At 34.9% G+C, this 8067-nt stretch overlaps 1 long non-coding RNA gene across 2 annotated transcripts; it reads right to left on the bottom strand.

Annotated features, from left to right (window-relative positions):
• Positions 1-882: 882 nt before the first annotated feature.
• On the bottom strand, positions 883-5913 carry LOC148860867 (uncharacterized). 2 transcript variants are annotated; one of them, XR_016113264.1, is made up of 4 exons: positions 5623-5913; positions 3220-3397; positions 2474-2555; positions 883-1403 (listed from the first exon to the last, which is right to left on the bottom strand). It is a non-coding gene; the product is annotated as an uncharacterized LOC148860867 (long non-coding RNA). The 2 variants fall into 2 exon arrangements; XR_016113265.1 differs by lacking the exon at positions 2474-2555.
• Positions 5914-8067: the final 2154 nt, after the last annotated feature.

Here is an 8067-nt window from a genome sequence, read left to right as displayed (position 1 = left end):
TTCCTTCATCTTCTTCCTCACAGGTATCTCTCGTCCGTCGCTAGCTAGGAGCGCAGCCATATCCAGCTAGGGGTGACCAGATCACGCACCATAAAAAATAATTCACAATTTACATTGATATCATTTGTACTTCCTTGGTTTTGCATTAGTACAAATAAATTTGCATTGTAACCAAACACAACCGAAAGTATAAATGCTGTGGAAGCTCAAAGGTAATCCTTTGTTGCTAATTGATATTAGTTGCGATTGAAATTGATAAACTCTTCATCCATACGTCGTTGCCCAATTGAAGTAGCATGTTCATGGTAAAGAGCAACAAGTTAATCCAAGTTCCTTCACTAGGAGCATAGTAGAAGACTCTTGACGTACCTAGGCATCATTATTCTGTTACATTTCACGAAAGATGGTGAGTTCGATTTCCTTTTGTTTTTACTTTTTTAATTTCTTTATTAATTGTTGCATTTGATAAACATATTCTTTTGATGGTTCTGTTGGGTGGTTCCATAAGAGTTTGAAATACCTTTTTTTTTTTTTTTTGCAGTTTGAAATACGGTCATGAGCACTCTTTGTTTACTTCTGTTCGAGAGCACAAGGTAAAGGAGATGACGGCACTTAACACTTAGGATTTGATAAATTACAGCCTACAGTTGTGACTGAAACCATCAAGTGAGAATGTCCAACACACCGAAAACCTAACTGCTAATATTATATGTTAAATGTTAAAATCCGATTATCCAAATATCAAAGCTTAAGTTCCAACGTGATCGATGCTAGACTCCCATCTCCCATACTTGCAATCGCTTTGTTAAAGTTTAAATAAGCACAAAGACAAGTACTTCTATTGATTGTGATGAACAATGATTGGTATTGGAAGAGAAGACATTAAAGCTTATTGACGAATAATTTATTGAAATTTTAAAGGAAGGTAGCAACAAAGAAAATGGTAGGTTAGTTCAGGGTTAGGGGCTTCCTAATTTTTCCTCTGTTAGTAAATAGATACCCTTCTTTTTTTTTTCTGTTGGTAAATACACAGCAAATGGTAGGTTAGTTCCACTTTCTTTACTTCCAGTGCAAGTGTGATGATTTGTGTTCCTCCTCTCCACTTTTTTGGGGGGTTGGAGATCAGGTTGTTGAAGTTTGCAAGCATCGATTCGTTAGGATGCGAACCCTAGAGAAGCCATCAGATCCACCAGGTATTCCGCATACCCGGCTGCCGTCTTTTGCTTAATTACTTCGGTTGGATACTGTCTTAACGCCTGTAGTCCCTGAGAATATCATTATTGAAGAGAGAAGCCTTACTCTCCATTGGGATGAGCCAGCCGTGCTATTTCCTGAAGAGATACAGAGATTCCTCTCACCGCTGAAGTATGCTTTGATTGGAAAATGTGTCCATGGTCGTCCTCCTTTGCAAGAAATAAAAGAAATTTTTATTAGAATGTTTCACCTAAAGAAAAGCCTAATAATTACTGCTTTGGATTCTTATAATGTTATCATTCTTTTTGCTCATGAAGAAAAGTATTTAAGAGTTTGATTGTGGGAACAAGTCTGTATAAAGGATTTCCAGTTTTGTCTACTCAAATGGATCCTTTCATTTGACCTAGGGATTGAACCCTCCATTGCTTCGGTCTGGATTTCTTTCTCTAATTTTCCTGTTAATCTATACAACCACTCTCATATCAGGTTGATTGCCCAAGTTGCAAGGAAAATCCAAAAGTGGATACCGCTACTCTGAACCTAACTCGTACTACTGAAGCCCATGTCTCTATGTAGAAGTGGATTTCTTGAAAGATAACCCCCAACGATTGTGGATAGGCACAGGCCGAGATGGATTTTGGTAGCAGATTGTATATGAGAATCTCTCAAAGCACTGTATCTATTGCAACAAGGTAGGGCATGGCGAGGGTGTCTGTCGCTTGAACAAGAAGCATGATGAGAAGAAGATTTAAAAAGTAGCCACCATCCTCTAACAGAAGGAGAAGCAAATCTTCTAGCCGACTGGTGTGGCCAAACAAAGCAGACCTTAGGCTTCCATTATCCTAGACAGAGAGCCAGAGATGGTGGTTGGACAAGAGGAGATAATAGGTTGGAGTGTCTCGAGGAATCAAAGAACGATAACGGTGCAGACTAGGTCACACTTGCACAAACCCTCGAACCACATTTGACTGAACAAGAGGATGGCACAAATAGTGTTCAACACAATGCTAGTATGGATATATAGAAAGTGCAGGAAGATAGAAATAATCAGAAGCACTATGACAGAGAAATGCAAGAGGTGATGGAATAAGCACGTGAAGGTAACAGTACCCAACCAAAATTTTCTCCAAAGCCTAAGAAGGCTCCAGTGGAAAAAAAAACATTGTTGCAAGTGCCATAAGAGAAGTGCAGCGGTAAATGGCTGAAATTTCCTTGGCCTATTGTGAACTAATGGTGTTGGGATGATATAGAGATTGAAATCAATGAAAACCTGCAATACCTTTACGGTTTATCTCATTGATATAGAGCTCAAGGTGTTTCTGAAGCAAGGCACAAAGTGAACTCTGATCAATTAGCTACTCCTGCGAAGAAAGGTGATCAAGTTGGTGAAAATCTAATTAAACCTACTATTTCCAAGGAGAAGAATGATTCAAATCAAGATTGACAGTGGAAAACAAGAGGAAGAAAAGGAATTCTAAGTTTAAGAAGGCCCAAGAGACGATTCAACCAGAAACTGCATGAAGATCATTTAGAATAAACAAAGGTTATCACCCCGATATTCTTCTTAGTTTCTTTGTCTGTTTTTTATTTTTGTATCAAGCTTTTGCTCCAAGTTTTGTTTTGAGGGTAATGTCTAAAGCTCCATTCTTTTTAATCCTTAATAAATCTTTTCTTTTTCTTAAAAAAATATTAGGTAATGAGCAAACGACTCAATATTTGTGCTCTGACAATTTAATAATTCAAGTGTTTTCTGTTTTTTTTTTTTTAATAAAGAAGATGCCCCCAACTATATTAAGCTTGTGTTCATTTTTCCCCAACAAAACCATAGTTCATTTGGAATTCCCTCTTTGTCTGCATCAAACTGTCACAGGGTTTTGAAGGGAACCTATTGAATGCTATGAAAAGATGAATGATCCTGGAGGGGGAGGGGGAAGGTTAATCCACCTGTGAAAATAGGAACATGATACTTCAGTTATTTTCTCAGTCAATGGATTACTTCAATTTCAATAATTGGTGATCTATTACCATTATTTATAGGCAATGAGAAGATAGCATCAGCCTTTATTTTCTCAGTCATTGGCACCAATGCTTGGCAAAGAGAATCAATCACTCTAATGATTCAGTATTCAATTGAGGTATCTGAAAGAATGACAGCCACGGATTGTCCTAGTCACCTGCAATGCTCCAACCTCAACATTTCCCACTGCAGACAAAACAAATTGATGCTCTTTCAGATTCACATATAATAATTGAGTCATTCAGGTATTTGATTGATCCTCAGGTTACAATAGAAAACTGTTGAGAGGTGACTAGAACATAGAAGACCCAGCTAGGGTAGGCCATGTAGGGAAAAGCCCTACCTGACCTGATTAGCCAAACCTTTTCCATATATACATTCAAGGGTAGATCAGAAGACCAGGGGCCATTACTTGGTGTAATAGTAAAATGTCAAAGTCAAACTGACAAACATGAGAATGCAGGTTCAAGTCTGAAGGTGGCCATTTTGTGCAACAAAATGACAAAGGTTAGGTCCGTATCCACCAGTCTGCCCATCCCTGGACCAAGAAAGCTGGGACCAACATTGGGTAATGGCCTTTATTCAAGGGTTGATCAGTAGAACAAAAAAGTAGCTAGAGTGCTCAGTGCTCACTTGTGTAAAGATTTCATGTTTGCTTGGAACTTAGAGAAATTACTAGAGCATAGTAAATCTATAGTGAACTACCTAGGAAAAATAATAAAAGATACATTGTATCTTATGCAAGAAACAAAGAAGTATGAAGTGGTGGACGTAAGGAGTTAAGAAATACCAGATTAATTTGGATTAAAAGAAAATGCATAGTTCAGATGCTTTATTTGATAGATTCCAGTCTCAAACACAAATGACTTCTAAAAATAACAATCAAGAACTATTGCACTGAACCAGGCAAGATAAAGTGGTTTACCCACAGAATCTACAGCCAGAGACATTAAATTGATTGCCTAGGATTGATATAAAGGCCATTTAAATGTAAAACCATTTAATAAATGAAAAGTATCTGGTCTCCCCTTGTATAAACTTTGCTAAATATCAAATTCTCTCTATAAAGATTAACAAATATTGCAGGTTAAGGTTCAGCTAATATTCCAGGAAACCAACATTCAATCAAAGGCACCAAGATATGTAGTTCAATGAAGCTACAACTCCTGAAGTAGCTTTCTGTTTCTTGTTGCTCCAGGCCTCCAAGTACTATCAGCTAAACTAAAAATCCAAATGCAACCAGATGGTACTTTCATTATTTGTGTATCTACCCACACCAAATACAATTTCCAACTCTTTCCCCAATTGGAGAAATTAATATATACCTGGTCCGGTTTTTGGTCCTCAATAGAACAAGTGGAACTTCAAACTTGAAGTATATTAGTAATCACATCCTCTCTATGAGATTGATGGCATGACTTTTATTCCCGAATATTTGGTCCCCCTACCTATAAGTTCTACCACTTACCGAATCATCAAGATCAGGTCCAAGCCTCTTTAGACTAAGATTCATCACGCTTAAAATTTCAGGTATATCAATACTCATTATCTGCAACACTAAGCAATTTTCTGAATGCAAGACTTAGTACTAGGTCTTAAAAGTCGCATGGCTTTACTGTGGTTAACTACTTCCAAGATGAACGGAGAGAATTCTCCTCATTGTCCAACAGGCAACAGTTGAGGGTTTCTGAAAGACTGTCTTGCTAATTCAATCAAAACAGAACAAACGAATGGCATTTTTGATTCTTGTAAAATGAAATCTTATGTGCATTTGGTAAAGACAATACCATGAAAATGAAGGAAAATTTACAAAATTCTACAAGAAAAAAGAATGAACAACTTCGCCCACGCATTAGAGAATCAATGTGTTTTCCTCGAAATCTTCACATGCACTTCCTCTTCATGGATTTCTGCTTAAAACCTTCAAAAACAGAAACAATTAAATCGTTTGTTTGTCCTCTTCCCTTCTTCTGTAAGCCCAGAAAAAGGTTGTCTTGATTCAAACTCATGGGATGAGGATAATATCAACTTCAACCTCTCGTCCTGCAATTTATCAGGCCCATCTAACCAAATTCAGAAAAAAAAAAAAAGGAAGAAGACCACCTGAAGCTTAACGAACACGAAATCCGATAACCCATTTCACCAATTTGATTAATTCCTAACTTCCAACCTTTCTGAACCTTAAATCTTCAATCATCACAAAAAACAAGAAAAGGAATAAGTGTCTTACCCTCCATATTAGCTACCTAAGTGGATATTGCATTCCCTTGAGTAAAAGTCGTTCTTTTCTATTAGAGCTTTCAATGACCCATAAGAGAAAGCTGGGTTGTTTGGATCGCTTGTCTCAGAGCTAACCGTTGAATCCGATGTAAGAGGAGGTTGCAAAAAACATAGGTAGCATCCGCCCTTACCTGGATTCCTTGCGGAAGAATAATTCTTTTTTCTGCAAAGCTTCTTGGCCTTTCTGAATGGAAGCGTAACCAACTGCTTAGCATCTCTGATATTCCTTCCAGTTCCAGACCCTCTATGCTTCTTCTTCGCGTCCCCTCTGCGAACTGGTTCTTCGTCATCGCCATCACCATCCTCGGATTTCCCTTCACCAGACATGAAGATAATCGACAAAAGAAATACCCAGAAAGGCCCTTCTTGATATGAGGGTTTATTAGTAATTAAAATAGATGAACCAGAAAACCCATCACCATGTAAGCAGTTAAAACGAGTAAGCAGTTAACGACATGGTAGTTCAGTCATTTGCAACAAAATGAACTAACGTGTCATGCAAAGAGAGCCCTAACGTGGACAGTCAGTTTCTTCCCCTAAATGGACTGTGGGAGAAACTGTGCTAGTGTGCCGTTTTGGAAATACAGGTAGGCTGTGCTAGTGTACTTCGCACCTCCAAACGCAGTGTAAGAGAAGAAAGGAACAAAACAGAGATGGGGATCATAATGGTTGATGACACAGCTTGTAAATCTAGGATCTGATTATTTTTAAATTCATCACAACGACTATTAGAAAAGCATCTATTTTATTTTATGAGCAAATAGTTCATGCAATTGATGCACACATTTAAAAAGTATAAATTATAAAGCATTTAGGGGCCCAAAATTACAAAATATGAAAAATTATCTTCAAGCTTTTGTTGGATTTTCTTTGTGGTTTTATTTAGCTTTTTCAAAAAGTTAAAAAACACTTAGCTTTCGTACTTTCCAACAAGTCTATCCAACCAGAATCTAAAAAAAAAAAGATTAAAAAACACTCAGTTTTCTATCCAACCAGCACCTTAATTTTAACCCCCCAACCTGCCCCTTTCAAGAGAAAGCAATTGCATCCTTTGAAGCTTCATGTACATTCACAAAAAGCTTAAAAACTATTCGATTACTGTTAATGAATTTATTGAAAAGAATTGAGAAAAGATTATGACATTTCCAATTAAAAGGTGCTCATCTAAGTCTAATTCAAGCATCTTTTTCTGGGTCATGTCTAGTTTATTCGTGATCACAATTCAAGTTGTAGTTTAGTGAGAGTGGCTAATTTCCTATGTTCTAGATAAATCTATATTATTTCTTAATCTTTATGCTATTTTTTTATTAATTTTTTAAATTTTATGGTTTGTAGTTATTTTTGTATTATTTTTAGGTAATTTTTTATTTATAATTATTTCTAAATAAAGTTGGTTAAGGGTAAATTTTGTATTTAAAGAAAATTAATGTATTACATCAACATTTTCTATTTGGAGTGTTAACAGAAGGAAAGTATTTGCACCTTTTTTCAAAACAATATGGGAAGTTTTTGTTAAGGTCAAAACATATATAGGGGAGGTTCATAGGATTGTTAGAAAACCCAATGAGGTTTTTATAATTTTCCCCATTTTTAAATAGAATTTAAGTTGATTTTAAATTAATTAAACTATACTAAAGGTTAATAATTTTTATTGACTTATTTTTATTAATCCTTATTAAATTTAATTAATTATATTAAATTTTTATTTTAAAATGGAATTGAAGCTTGTTAGTAAAAGTTAATTATAAAAGTAATAATTGTTAGATAAGTTTGTATAGTTTTTTATATTAATTTTAAATATATATTGGTTTCTAATTTATCCTATTAGTTTTTATTGATTTATTTGTTGTTATTGTAATAATAATAATTAATAATTATTTTACCTTATTTTCTACTATGGTTAATTAATTTCTGTTATTTCAAATGGAATATAAATGGATTATACTTTTTATGATGCTTTATGCAAATTTTTCAACTCATTGTTAATTCAAATAGTTAAACCATTTGAACCATTACTCAGCCCTATTTCTAGTTTTGGGTTTCCTAAAACCTATTATTTTGGCAAAAAACATTGATTAGATCAAAATCCGTTCAACGTAGTCATTGGGTCATGGGTTACAATATTCAATGTATTGAAAACTTGTAGATGACTTAACTTTGTGCTTAGTTGTCTTATTAAGTTGATCTTCTTTTATTTGGGTAACTTTTCAAAATCTTTACAACCCCACTATACAAAAAAAAAAAAAAAACTCATTTTATAGCCTCAAATTTTAATTTCCGGCTCTTTCATATATAAAAAATAAAAAGTACAAATTGAACCTAAAATAATACACCACACACACAAAATGTAAATATATTATACCATATTATACATATATAGATTAATGATGTGTCATGTTTGATTTGTCCAATCCAGACAAATGAATCGTTGACCCGTGGCCTAGAGGCAAGAAAACTATTCAACCTCAAAGTCAAATTTTACAACACTGGTTTACTTGTTGAGGTGAATTAAATAATATTTATTCTGAAATATAAATTCCTTAATTAATTACTAAAATATTAATTATCTTTTAAAT

The sequence above is a fragment of the Nelumbo lutea genome, chromosome 4, assembly GCF_056320005.1.
Source record: "Nelumbo lutea isolate HS-2025 chromosome 4, American lotus-T2T, whole genome shotgun sequence".
NCBI classification, from domain to species: Eukaryota; Viridiplantae; Streptophyta; class Magnoliopsida; order Proteales; family Nelumbonaceae; genus Nelumbo; species Nelumbo lutea.
Note: the sequence above shows the minus strand (reverse complement) of the source record. Positions and strands in the feature narration are given on the sequence as shown.